The 13,799-nt window shown below is 37.9% G+C and overlaps 1 protein-coding gene across 1 annotated transcript in view; it reads right to left on the bottom strand.

The window, feature by feature from the left end:
- The window catches only part of LOC124775462 (ATP-binding cassette sub-family C member 5-like), a 375,967-nt gene that overhangs the window by 89,372 nt on the left and 272,796 nt on the right, over window positions 1–13,799 (bottom strand). The gene's annotated exons all lie outside the window — the stretch shown is intronic.

The raw sequence follows: 13,799 nt of genomic DNA, 5'->3' as shown, positions 1-13,799 counted from the left end.
TCTAGCAATTGTAGACTTAGAGAAAGCTTTTGACAATGTTAACTGGAATACTCTCTTTCAAATTCTGAAGGTGGCAGCTGGAAGGGAGCGAAAGGCTATTTACAATTTGTACAGAAACCAGATGGCAGTTATCAGAGTCGAGGGGCATGAAAGGGAAGCAGTGGTTGGGAAAGGAGAGAGACAGGGTTGTAGCCTCTCCCCGATGTTATTCAATCTGTATATTGAGCAAGCAGTAAAGGAAACAAAAGAAAAATTCAGAGTAGGCATTAAAATTCATGGAGAAGAAGTAAAAACTTTGAGATTCGCTGATGACATTGTAATTCTGTCAGAGACAGCAAAGGACTTGGAAGAGCTGTTGAACGGAATGGACAGTGTCTTGAAAGGAGGATATAAGATGAACATCAACAAAAGCAAAACGAGGATAATGGAATGTAGTCAAATTAAATCGGGTGATGCTGAGGTAATTAGATTAGGAAATGAGACACTTAAAGTTGCTATTTAGGGAGTAAAATAACTGACGATGGTCGAAGTAGAGAAGATATAAAATGTAGACTGGCAATGGCAAGGAAATCGTTTCTGAAGAAGAAAAATTTGTTAACATCGAGTATAGATTTAAGTGTCAGGAAGTCGTTTCTGAAAGTATTTGTATGGAGTGTAGCCATGTATGGAAGTGAAACATGGACGATAACTAGTTTTGACAAGAAGAGAATAGAAGCTTTCGAAATGTGGTGCTACAGAAGAATGCTGAAGATAAGGTGGGTAGATCACATAACTAATGAGGAGGTACTGAATAGGATTGGGGAGAAGAGAAGTTTGTGGCACAACTTGACTAGAAGAAGGGATCGGTTGGTAGGACATGTTTTGAGGCATCAAGGAATCACAAATTTAGCATTGGAGGGCAGCGTGAAGGGTAAAAATCGTAGAGGGAGACCAAGAGATGAATACACTAAGCAGATTCAGAAGGATGTAGGTTGCAGTAAGTACTGGGAGATGAAGAAGCTTGCACAGGATAGAGTAGCATGGAGATCTGCATCAAACCAGTCTCAGGACTGAAGACCACAACAACAACAACAGTATCAAGAGTGGTGTAAAATTTATACCCTGTCTCCAGCAGTGAGATTTCTCTGTAATTATACATGTTCATGACATCATCCTTTTTTAAAACTGCATATAAAATTGGCCTTTTCCATTCTGTGGGGATCTCCTCAACTAATCATATTTCTGCCAAAAGCTGTATACTAAGTTCTACTACCACTGCCTCCTTCCTCCCCCCCCCCCCCCCCCCCCCCGCCGCCCCCCCCCTTCCTCCCTGCTAGCCTCCCTACTGTTCTTTGGTTTCTACTTGGTTTTCATGATTTAGTATTCTGTCAAAGTATCTTCCAAAGGTATCTGCTTGCTCCACTGAAGAAAATGTGAGATGTGCAGTTGATAGTAATGGAGTGATGGAGATCACTGGAAGTGAGATGATCCTTGCATTTGCAGATGATTTGGTGATAGTGGGTGAAACTTTGAGTGAAGTGACAGCAGATACATCTTGATTTATGCTAGAAGTAAGTAAACTAGGGTTACTGGTCAGTAATGAAAAAACAGAGTATTTGGTAGTATTTTGTTGACAAAATTATATGGATGCCATCAGCATAGATGGTTGCAATTTTGAATGAGTTGAAACATTCAACTACCAGGGGTGATTATTGTCAAATAAAAGTGAAACAGAGAAGGAAATTTGACAAAGAATAATAAATGTGAACTGGGTGGACTATAGTTTAAACCATCTATATATGTTACACACTGGATCCCAGGAAAGCAAGATACAGCTGTATATATCACTAGTGTGTCCAGTTATATTGTATGGTCATGAGACATGGGTATGGCACAGACAATGGAGGAGTACATTCCTGCATTTGAAAAGAAGATTTCATGGAAAATTAATAGTCTGGTATGCAGTACAGAAACTGGAAGACAGGAAAGAAGGCAAAATGTAGATCTGTATTGGCAGTTTAAGAAAGCTGATATCTGGAGAGTGACTGCATGAAGAAGAATAGAGTGAGCAGGATATGTTCTCCGAGCAGAGGGTACTGTTCCTAACAGAGTATTAGCACATCAACCAACTAGTAGAGAGGTCATCTGCAAATGAGGTGGATAGACAGAACTTTAGTGACCCTGGAAGAGGTAGATCCAACAGCCAGTATTGAAAATTTCTAAGACAGAAGTAAGTGAATAAACACACATAATCAGATTACACTTACCTATTATGAATAATTCAGAGCCTGTGACTTTTAATTGAATGTCAATACATAAAGCTGCTATCAGTCACTTTTCTGACTAGTATTTATTATTCCATGAACTGATTTTTGAACCTTTTCAGGTTCATCTTCAGATGGTTTTCTGGAAGTTATGTTACTGTTCATCTTCAGATGGTTTTCTGGAAGTTATGTTACTATGCTAGAAATAGCAATTCCAGAAAACCATCTGAAGATGAACCCGAATAGGTTTGAAAACCAGTTCATGGAACAATAAATAACTATTCAAAAAAGAGACAGGTTGCAGTTTTATGTATTTACATATGTAATCAGTTTTTGTGATGTTACATTCTATTTATTTATGATTCAGGTACTAGATGAGTTGATCATTTCATTGTTTTATCTTTATGTATTTGCATATTTTTGTCTTCAGTCACAGGCTTAAATTATGATGATGATGATAAAAACTGGTATTTAAACTTAAAAGATAGGCTACATTAAATTAAACAATGCAATTGTTACTAAATAACTATTATTATTTTTAAAAATCTGAAAAATTGGTTTTATTATTCCGGTATGTGTTACCTTTCTTTGAACAAAGCTTTTTAACCAAATACCTTGGCTGTCACAATAGTCAAGTGTGCAGATTTGCACAGAATCATCAAAAGTGGTTATCAGTGTGGGGAACGCCAGCATTATTTTTATGTGTGATACTGAAATGCAACCTGCATGAGGAATAATGTTAGTCATTTCCAGATATGCCATGACTGTCACTACTGCTATACAATACTAAGAAAAGAGCAGCTTATCTTGAAACTTTGAGCTGATTTGACAGTGGCACAATGAAAGTTAACAATTCTGCATGCTGCCATGTGTAATAGTAATATTAGGTCTAGACCAGCTGTATCCAATAGCTGTAACATATCCAATAGCTTAATTGCTTTGGAGACTAAGACAAAAACATTCTGATAACCCAAGAAATTCCAAATCCGTCTGACAGTATAAGGCATAAGGTGCAAGCTAAGCCTAGGAAGGAAAGTTTGTGGTGACCAAGAAGGTCTTATTGCTTGGTGGTAGTCACACGAGAGGAATGTCAGAAATGGTTCAGAACTCTTTGGGTAGTGACTACCAGGTATCTTGTATTTTTAAGCCAAGTATAGGGCATACTGATGTCAGCTGTGCTTTATGTTCTTTGTGGAAGGATCTTGGAAATGAAAATCATGTTATAATACAAGTAGATTTGTTGTGCATAACAGAATGTCACATGAAACTCACTGAAACTAAACAGATTCATATTGATGGAACCAATAAGAAGAAAGGAGAGTGGTTATGTATGCAAAAAAAGTTGGTGTCAAGTCCGAGGTCCTTTATGTTAATGAATGTTGTGCTGAACAATTTTTTGAATGTAATGTCACAATAGTATAATGGGAAACATATATGCTTGTAGTACTGACAGTTTACACACGATCGACAGGAAGTATCTTAAGCATCATACACAACTAGAAACAGTTTTAATAAGATTATGTAGACTTCTTTGGAATACATCATTTATAAAGACTTTAATACTGATTGTCTGTCAGATGATACTGATTAAGTACATCTAGAGTTACTGATGTATGGCTTTGGATTATTTTCTACAATAAAATTCCTTGCAATGTTTGAATACCAAAAATCTCAAAAAGTTCTTGCCTGATTTACTTAAAATTTTTACGCAATACTCTAACAAACTATGAGACAGGCATAGGCTATATAATGGCTTATCAGCTTATGTTTAGAATACTGCTACAGTATCTGAATTTACAATAACAGTAAACAATGCTCAAATGCTCAAGGACAGAGAGAGAGAGAGAGAGAGGGGGGGGGGGGGGGGGGGGAAGAGAAAATGGATAAAGGGGTCAGAGGAAACGGGCATAGAAAGTGGAGAGGAGATAAATAGAGAGAGAGGGGGGGCAGGAGGAGATGGAGAGAGAGAGGGAGGAAAAGATAAACATAGAGAGGGGGGAGGAGAAAATGGACTGAGACAGGTGAGAGGAGAAGATCAATAGAGAGAGGGGGAGGTGTAGATGGGCAGAGAGAGGGGGAGCAGTAGGTGGGCAGAGAGAGGGCTGAGGAGTTGATGAACAGAGAGAGAGGAGAGATCGATGGCAGGGAAAGATGGAGAGAGAGAGGGGAAGGGGAAGATGGACAGAGAGAGGGGCAGGATGTGATGGACAGTGAGAGGGGAAGGAGGAAGAGATGGAAAAAGAGAGATGCAGAAAAAGCTGAACAGAGACAGGGGAGAGGGGAGAAGGAGATTACAATCTATATACAAATCCTGTACATATCAGAAATGTGGGCTTTTTCTTTCCCATTGAAAAAGACTGAGCCACAGCAATGTGTGAGTGGGAAATTTACTGACCATTTAGGTACAGATCTTAGAAGAAAAGTATTATGTTGTAGAATCATAAACAATGACTCAATCACAGTATTTAAAAAGCATTTATGGGACGAACACTAGTGAGGAATTTATAAATCAGACAGAGTTAATGTAAAATTTAACTCTCTTGTAAATGTATTCCTGTAGCACTTTGAAGCTCATTTTCCACTTATAAAATGGCAAACTTGAGAACAGAAGAAAGAATAAAGAGTGTATAACTCCTGGGATTAAAGTATCTTATATGAGGATGAACTCAGGCATGGAAGTAACCTCAGTTTTGAGAAAAATAACATGTGGAGTGCCAAAAGGATTGCTACTGTGCCCACTCTTGTTTCTAACCAAAAGAAATGCTCTTCCAACAACTTTAAATGGTGGTTCAAAAACTGTAATGTTTGTGATACAAACATACCAATCAGGGTCCAGACTCAGCCTTAGTAGATAATTTTCAGGTGATAGCTGAAAACATCTACAAGTTGTTTGCAGCTAAATCAGCAATAATGGCCATTAGCACCAGAAGTAGACATTAGGATAACATTTTAAAATGGAAGCAACACATAAATAAACTAATCAAGAAGCTCAGACTATCATGTTATGTACTTAAATGCATCTCCCACTGTGTTGCCCAATTGCAAGAGCATTGCTTTATTTTGCATATTTTTGCTCTCTGTTGTCTTATGGAACTATCTTCTGGAACAGCACACCTAAATTAAATAATGTATTTGTTCTGTAGAAGTTAGCAGTAAGAGTATTGTGTAAAGTAGATAGTTGTACATCTTGTAAAAGCCATTTTAAGGATCTTGGAATTCTTACACTCACATCCCCATAAATTTAATCTTTAATGGTTTTTGGTGCTAGTAATAAAAAAACAATTTCAACTGAACCGCGTTACATGCAGTCACAATACAAGACACAGGAATAATTTTCACGTGTATTTTGCTTCCTTGTCCAAGGTTCATAATGAAGTTATTACCCTAATGGTCAGATGTTCAACAAGTTTCCACCTTTCATAAAGCAAGAAAATAGGAATTTCTAACAGCTCAAAAGAAAATCAAAAAGATACCCTATTAGCCATTCTCTAAAAATTACCTGAATATCTCAATTCAGGGAGTTCTGTTAGCCACGTGACAAGTGACAGTGTTTGTTACAAAGCTGTACGACAAGTAATGATGTTCAGTAAATAGGACTCTATATTTATAGAAGTAAAAACATTTTCTTTGAAACATACCGTAGTAATCAAGTAAATATTAAGCCACCCATGGCAGACAAACAGCAACTACTGTATATAACACAACTGAGGAGACAGCAGGTTTTATCAAAGCACCAGCTTTCCTACTAATTTAATAACATAATATCTGTGAATAGCATTAAGACATGCACTGATAGTTTGTTGTTAATACAGCATACAGATTAGGTTTTTATATCTTTGTCTTATGTTAATGTGTACCTTGACTCATTCTGCATCCTTGAAGGTTGTCCTCATTGATAAGGCAACCAGAGTTTGATAAATAAATGAATGGAATTAGTCCATCAAGTGCCATTTGAAGTTATCTGATTTTCAACATTATTGTTCTTGTCTTGAATCTTCTGTTCCCTTCCTACTTCCAACTTTTCTCTCATTTCAGTCATTATATTCATTGCTAATTAACCTGTACTCTAATAGGCCTGTAGTTCTCCAAACTACAAAAAACATCACTATCAGTGATCCAATATTCTGGTCATGATGCATTGTAAGCATTCTACACTCTTTGCTAATTCATCACTCTCATCTGGAAATACTACCTGTTTCCACCACCACTGCACCACATATGAGCTCCATGTGGTTACTTTGTTTCACCACACTGGTTGGTTGTTGGGAACTGGATGCAGATTCTAATATCTCAGTTATACAGGGTGTTAAAAAAGGTACGGCCAAACTTTCAGGAAACATTCCTCACACACAAATAAAGAAAAGATGTTATGTGGACATGTGTCCGGAAATGCTTAATTTCCATGTTAGAGCTCATTTTAGTTTCGTCAGTATGTACTGTGCTTCCATCGATTCACCGCCAGTTGGCCCAATTGAGAGAAGGTAATGTTGACTTCAGTGCTTGTGTTGACATGCGACTCATTGCTCTACAGTATTAGCATCAAGCACACCAGTACATAGCATCAACAGGTTAGTGTTCATCACGAATGTAGTTTTGCAGTCAGTGCAACGTTTACAAATGCGGAGTTGGCAGATGCCCATTTGGTGTATGGATTAGCACAGGGCAATAGCCGTGGCGCGGTATGTTTGTATCGAGATAGATTTCCAGAATGAAGGTGTCCTGACAGGAAGACGTTTGAAGGAATTGATCAGCGTCTTAGGGAGCACGAAACATTCCAGCCTATGAATCTCGACTAGGGAAGACCTAGAATGATGAGGACACCTGCAATGGATGAGGCAATTCTTTGTGCAGTTGATGATAACCCAAATGTCAGCGTCAGAGAATTTGCTGCTGTACAAGGTAACGTTGACCACGTCACTGTATGGAGAGTGCTACGGGAGAACCAGTTGTTTCCGTACCATGTACAGTGTGTGCAGGCACTATCAGCAGCTGATTGGCCTCCACGGGTACACTTCTGCGAATGGCTCATCCAAAAATGTGTCAATCCTCATTTCAGTGCAAATGTTCTCTTTACAGATGAGGCTTCATTCCAACATGATCAAATTGTAAATTTTCACAATCAACATGTGTGGGCTGACGAGGATCCACACGCAATTGTGCAATCACATCATCAACGCAAATTTTCTGTGAACGTTTGGGCAGGCATTGTTGGTGATGTCTTGATTGGTGGGCCCCATGTTCTTCCACCTACACTCAATGGAGCACGTTATCATGATTTCATACGGGATGCTCTACCTGTGCTGCTAGAACATGTGCCTTTACAAGTACGACACAACATGTGGTTCATGCACGATGGAGCTCCTGCACATTTCAGTCGAAGTGTTCGTACGCTTCTCAACAATAGATTCGGTGACCGATGGATTGGTAGAGGCGGACCAATTCCATGGCCTCCATGCTCTCCTGACCTCAACCCTCTTGACTTTCATTTATGGGGGTATTTGAAAGCTCTTGTCTTCGCAACCCTGGTACCAAATGTAGAGACTCTTCATGCTTGTATTGTGGATGGCTGTGATACAATACGCCATTCTCCAGGGCTGCATCAGCGCATCAGGGATTCCATGCGACAGATGGTGGATGCATGTATCCTCGCTAACGGAGGATATTTTGAACATTTCCTGTAACAAAGTGTTTGAAGTCATGCTGGTACGTTCTGTTGCTGTGTGTTTCCTTTCCATGATTAATGTGATTTGAAGAGAAGTAATAAAATGAGCTCTAACATGGAAAGTAAGCGTTTCCAGACACATGTCCACATAACATATTTTCTTTCTTTGTGTGTGAGGAATGTTTCCTGAAAGTTTGGCCGTACCTTTTTGTAACACCCTGTATACATACATAGTTATATACATGTATAGTTGCTACCATGAGTCAAATGGTAGAGCCACATCATGTTGCAGCAAAAGAAAACATAAAGCATAAGAATTTGCCATATTTTACTGTACTGCAGTATCAGCTTTAAATGCAATATCAGCTTGATTTGTTTATGCATTTACTTTCAGGCAAAGTCTAATAGCTTCCAACATTTATCAATGAAAGTCACAACCTGACAGCATTTTCACTTAGTTATTAATAATTGACCTTTACCATGCTTGGACACCAATGTTAACTGGCTTATGACAGTTTCTATTCTTCTGTGTCGTTAACTCTCTCCTGTGACCTCACAGTTTTTTTCTGATAATAAAGTTACTGAAGCTATTAGGTGGCAGTTCAGTTTTCACAGGTCCTGCAATGGAGTATTTGTCAAACTACTCGATTTACACACCCATGTCAGGCGTGATTACCATCCTCTTCACTGCATTCACACAGTGGGTATGGTATAAGATTGATGCAATGCAGATGTTTCTTGAAGCAGCTCTGATTGAAACTCAGATAAGCAATGGCAATTCTGAACCTCCATGGATATTGGCAGCTGTCATACTAGTGACACAAAAGCAACAATGATTATGTTTGTATGTAAACTTTTATATCTAATCCCAAGAGATTCTGTCATTCTTTGCATCAGAATTCCCTGGCTGTGCTGTAACTCCTCACCAGAAATAACACAATCAGTAATATCTGTACTGGTAGGGAACTGCTTAGCCAAAAGTCTATCATTTTGCTTCCTTTAATATTGTAACATGCCTTTATTCAGTAGTGATTGACATGTTGACCATTGTGGAATAATGTTAACAAATCCTTTATATCACACACAGTAAACCTTTAACTACATAAATGCTTCAGGAGAGGAAGACTTGAACTGACATTCAGTAATATGATGATTAGTTCTACCACTTGTTGCTAAGAATTTCAGAAACCCAATAGAAAGGCTGTTAGTTCTGCTGTTGGGAGACTGATTTCCAGAGGGAGTATACATTTTCCTTTGCTTTTGGCTAGGATGTCACTAAGTGTTCCTGTGCCTTGCTCATTTAGTGAGACTTCATTATAATTAGATCTGAAGCTTCTTCATTTAGAGAGGTTTTTTGCTGGCATATTATGTACCTATACATATGAATGTGGTCTAACAAGATGTCTGATAGCTATCAGCTGTCTACATATGGGAAGAAATCAAAACCTTTTTAAAATAAACATTAAAGTTATGCAGAATCTACAACCCCGAACCAAATGTCCTCATAAATTGTTTAAGGAGTCATGAATATGGTTTTATTTACTTTGTTTTTGATGTCTGCCTGATGTCTACTGGTAACCTGTTACAGACATTCACAACATATAAAGCTCCACTTTCAACTGTACCTAAAATAAAGGAAAGGCAGCTACTCATCTGTGGCAGACTGAGGTATAGTGCATAGACACACATAACACAACACAGTATTAGCTACCTTTCAAGCTCTGGTTCTTCCTCTAGCAGAAAGTAAACATATTCACACACAAAACCACACAGCCAATGAAGTGCACACTACACAGCCACTGTATAAGATTACAGTACCTCTGTGAGTTGATTTGGAGGCCTCATTACTTAATCAGTTACATCAGCAATGTTTTAAGGTGTCCAACTGAAAGACTTAGGGAAGTTTAAAATTGAAGTTTAAATAATGATGAAATTATTACATGCATATTGATTCAGAAAACTTCAGTGTGGCTCAATGAGTTCCCTCAGAAAATGATCCTGTATGATGGGATTGACAGTAAGTGAAGTATGTTAGCTATTTTATTTTTATATCACCTGTGTCTGTCAACATCCACAGTGCAAAATAAAGATTTGTTTCGCCATATCTGCAGTTCTGTTGTATCCTCCTTCCAGTTGAATTTATTATCAATCAGTAAACTCACTAATTTGAAACTGTCAACCTCTTCTATCTGCCTCTCATCATATTTTAGAAATATTCTCAGGGGAAACATCTTATAAGTTCTGAACTGCAAATAGTGTGTTTCTTCAGAGTTTAGTGACAAAGAATTTTCTTGGAACCATTTATTAATATCCTTTAAAATTTCATTAACCAATCTACCTAAAATTATACTTGATATGCATTACAATAATGTTTGTATCATCTGCAAACCAAATGAACTTTGTATCTGACAATGCTATTGATCACTGTAAGGTGTGTGAACTCATCTTGCATCATGTGCAGGCTCTACAGAAAATATAAATCTAGAAGGTCTGACAAAAGATTTCAGGCCCACTTCCCTGAAATCAGCCTTAACATATTAACCACTGGCTCACTTCATTCATTATGACAATCTTCAATGCACTGAAATTCTGTATTTCTTCTTCAATCTGTAATCCATAAGATCTTCCCATGTGAAGGCTAAGTTTGAAACTGGATTATAGCCTATACATTCTGCCATCACCATCAACATAAATATTAAATAATCTAGTGTAATTGGACACATATCTTCAGTAAGTTTCAAAGATACTTAATTTAATGGGGGTCACAGGGCCATTGTTAAATGTGTAAGACAACTCTGACTTTGTTGTAAGTGAGAATAAAGATAAGAAGTAGATTCACTGATAAGCAGCACATTTCAGCAGTTGTTAAACAAAGAAGGAATACTTTAGAGTTCATGGGAACTGTAATGACAACCAAATATTTATATTTTTCTTTTTTCAGTTGATCTGCAGCCAAATTGTTGGGGCAAAAGTTGCTCTCTGTCTTCCACATATGCCTTAGATATCACACCTTGATACTGATTTGGCTGTTAATGAAACTATATTTTCCCATGATTTAACTGGCTCACAATACTTTCTATCATCATTTCTTACATGTATTGTGATTTCTTACACCTTTTTAACATTGTCCTTCTTTTATTGTTTTCAAACACGACTGATATTCCTGCACTTAAAAATATGTAGCACTTTTGATGCTTGTGCATTTGCTGTTTCTTGTTTTATCTTCAACCGCTTTTTGTTTATTACTACAATGAAGTTGGCACTATGTTGTTGTTATTGTTGTTGTTGTGGTGGTGGTGGTGAAGGTAGTTCTCATTCCAAAGGCTGATTTGATGCAGCTATAATGGAATACAGAAAGAAGACACACTTCTTACATGAATTCTGTAAAGGGGTTTGCAGATTTTTTTTTATTGCAGTCTGTTAACAATCATTGTACTTAGAAGTTGCTGGTATTGATGGAGAGCAAGACAAATACATGCTCATAGAATTTTGCAGTATGTTGGTTTCTGGTCTGACCTTGCTGGTGGAAGTGCTGACGTGTGCTCTCCCTGTGGCCACTTTATTGCTGTAGGGTCAAGTTTCCTGGCCCAATGTGGCTGCTTTGCAGTGAATACGTATGGCAGTGACTCACACCAGCAACACAGGGTGAGAGTGTTCCTCATTTGAACCTAAGCAATGCAGAGCTCTCAGGATACTCTGTGTCGTAATTCCATGGAGGTGGCAAGATGGTGTGCTGTCCAAATGCCCAAGTGATCAGGCAGAGGGCAGACGTTTAAGCCTGGAAACATTAGTGGTGGTAGCATCATCAGTAAGGCCTTGATCATCACAGGCTGCATGCCGCAATGCTGCCCAGCCGTTCAACAATGATGGCTGTCCTGGGGAGTTTCAATGCAGTTGCTTGCACCTGACTTTGCAGAAGTCATGTAGAAATGTTTTGAAGCAATGACTGAAGTGGCTTTTATCACATGGAAGTACATCAAACCAGAGTGGCTTTCTAAAGTCTGACCCCTAGGTGTTGAGAAGTGTCTTGCTGCTGCTGAAGGGTGCTGATGAGGCAGCTTGGTGTCTGGCAACAATCAATGCCCATTTCCTACTTCTCTACCATTCGCTCCAAGTACTGTTAGAGTCCATTCCTCCTAAGAAAAGCCTGGTCTCCAGATTACCATTGGAAACTGGCTGTAATGTAAACACTGATTTATTTACAAGCATTTACACTTTGTGTCCACTACTTCACTCACAGTTACACATAATCCTTTACACTACTTTTACTTCATTGTGACTTCACTAGCACTTGGCTCACACATGTATTTTTTGCTCATCATTGATTCTTTCCTCTGTACACAAACCAGTTGAGCATAACAAACTGGGACAAATTATTTCAAAACTGTGATTCCAGTGCCCAAACAGTTTATGAAACATTCCACAATTACTTAACAGGTATTTTAAAAGCCCATCTTGTTCAAAAGAAATACCATAAAACAAGAAAAGGTAAATTTTGGTACACCAAAGAACTGGAGAATCTAAAAAATAAGCTACTGCTGTTGAAGCGCCTTGCCAAAGTAAACAATTCTAATGAAATTAAGGATCTTGAAAAAATCACTAAGAAACTGTATAAGAAAGAGTTGCAATTAGCGAAACTAAGATACAACACAAATTTCATAAAAAATAGTAAAAACCAATGCAAAACAGCCTGGTCAGTAATTAATACTGTTAAAGGTGAAGTCAGAAACTTCGACAAGACAGTCCCAATACCAGCAGATACATTCAATAAATATTTTGTAAGCTGTGCTGATGATATCAAAAAGCTGATCAGTAAACCGAATGTAACATATATAGATTATCTGAAGAGAGAAAACCCAAATCATAATAGGGCCGGATCATCATTGAAACACTTCAGAGAGGTATGCCAACATGAAGTTCTTAAAATAGTCAAAGAAATGAAAAATTCATACAGTACAGATATTTTTAATATGTCAAACAATCTATTGAAAGAAATCATACATTACATTGCAGCACCATTAACGTATTCTATAAACCTGTGTCTCATAGAAGGGTTTTTTCCTGATCCTCTCAAACTATCCAAGGTAACTCCAGTCTTTAAGAAGGGTGTCAAATCAGATCCTGCAAACTACAGACCAATTTCACTAATTCCAGTACTAGGAAAAGTCTTTGAAGGCATAATATATAAGCAGATGTATGAGTACCTAGAACTAAATGGTATGTTAAGTGCATCACAGTTTGGTTACAGAAAAGGAAGGTCAGCTATACATGCCATAGAGCTCTTAGTCAGAGACATTCTAGCAGCATTTGAGGACCATGTGCACGCACAGGTAACCTTATGTGATCTGAGCAAAGCTTTTGACTGTGTTGACCACTCACTTCTGCTCTCTAAACTTGAGTACTATGGAATATGTGATAAAAGTTTAAAACTCATCAAATCATACCTCAATAAAAGGAACCAGGTGGTGAGTTCAGGAAGTCATCTGTCAAACATACTCGAGGTTCAACATGGAGTGCCACAGGGATCTAAATTGGGACCACTTCTTTTCCTTGTACACATAAATGACTTACCAGGAAATATAGATGTAAAGACATATATGTATGCAGATGACACAACTTTTCTATCTGTAAACCATGTACTTGATAACCTTGTAAGTGATATGAAATTGGCAAAAGAAAATGCAACATCATGGTTTAATGCCAATGGTCTGCTATTAAATGAGGAAAAGACCCAGAATATGTGGTTCAGTCTATCAAAGTCTACAAAAATAGAAAAACAAAAGGCAAAGTTTTTAGGTATTGTACTTGACAACAGTCTAACATGGAACTCTCATGTAGATCACATAGTGGTTAGGTTGTCAAGAGTTATATATTTGTTGAAGAGACTGATGTGT

The sequence above is a fragment of the Schistocerca piceifrons genome, chromosome 2, assembly GCF_021461385.2.
Source record: "Schistocerca piceifrons isolate TAMUIC-IGC-003096 chromosome 2, iqSchPice1.1, whole genome shotgun sequence".
Classification (NCBI taxonomy): domain Eukaryota; kingdom Metazoa; phylum Arthropoda; class Insecta; order Orthoptera; family Acrididae; genus Schistocerca; species Schistocerca piceifrons.
Note: the sequence above shows the minus strand (reverse complement) of the source record. Positions and strands in the feature narration are given on the sequence as shown.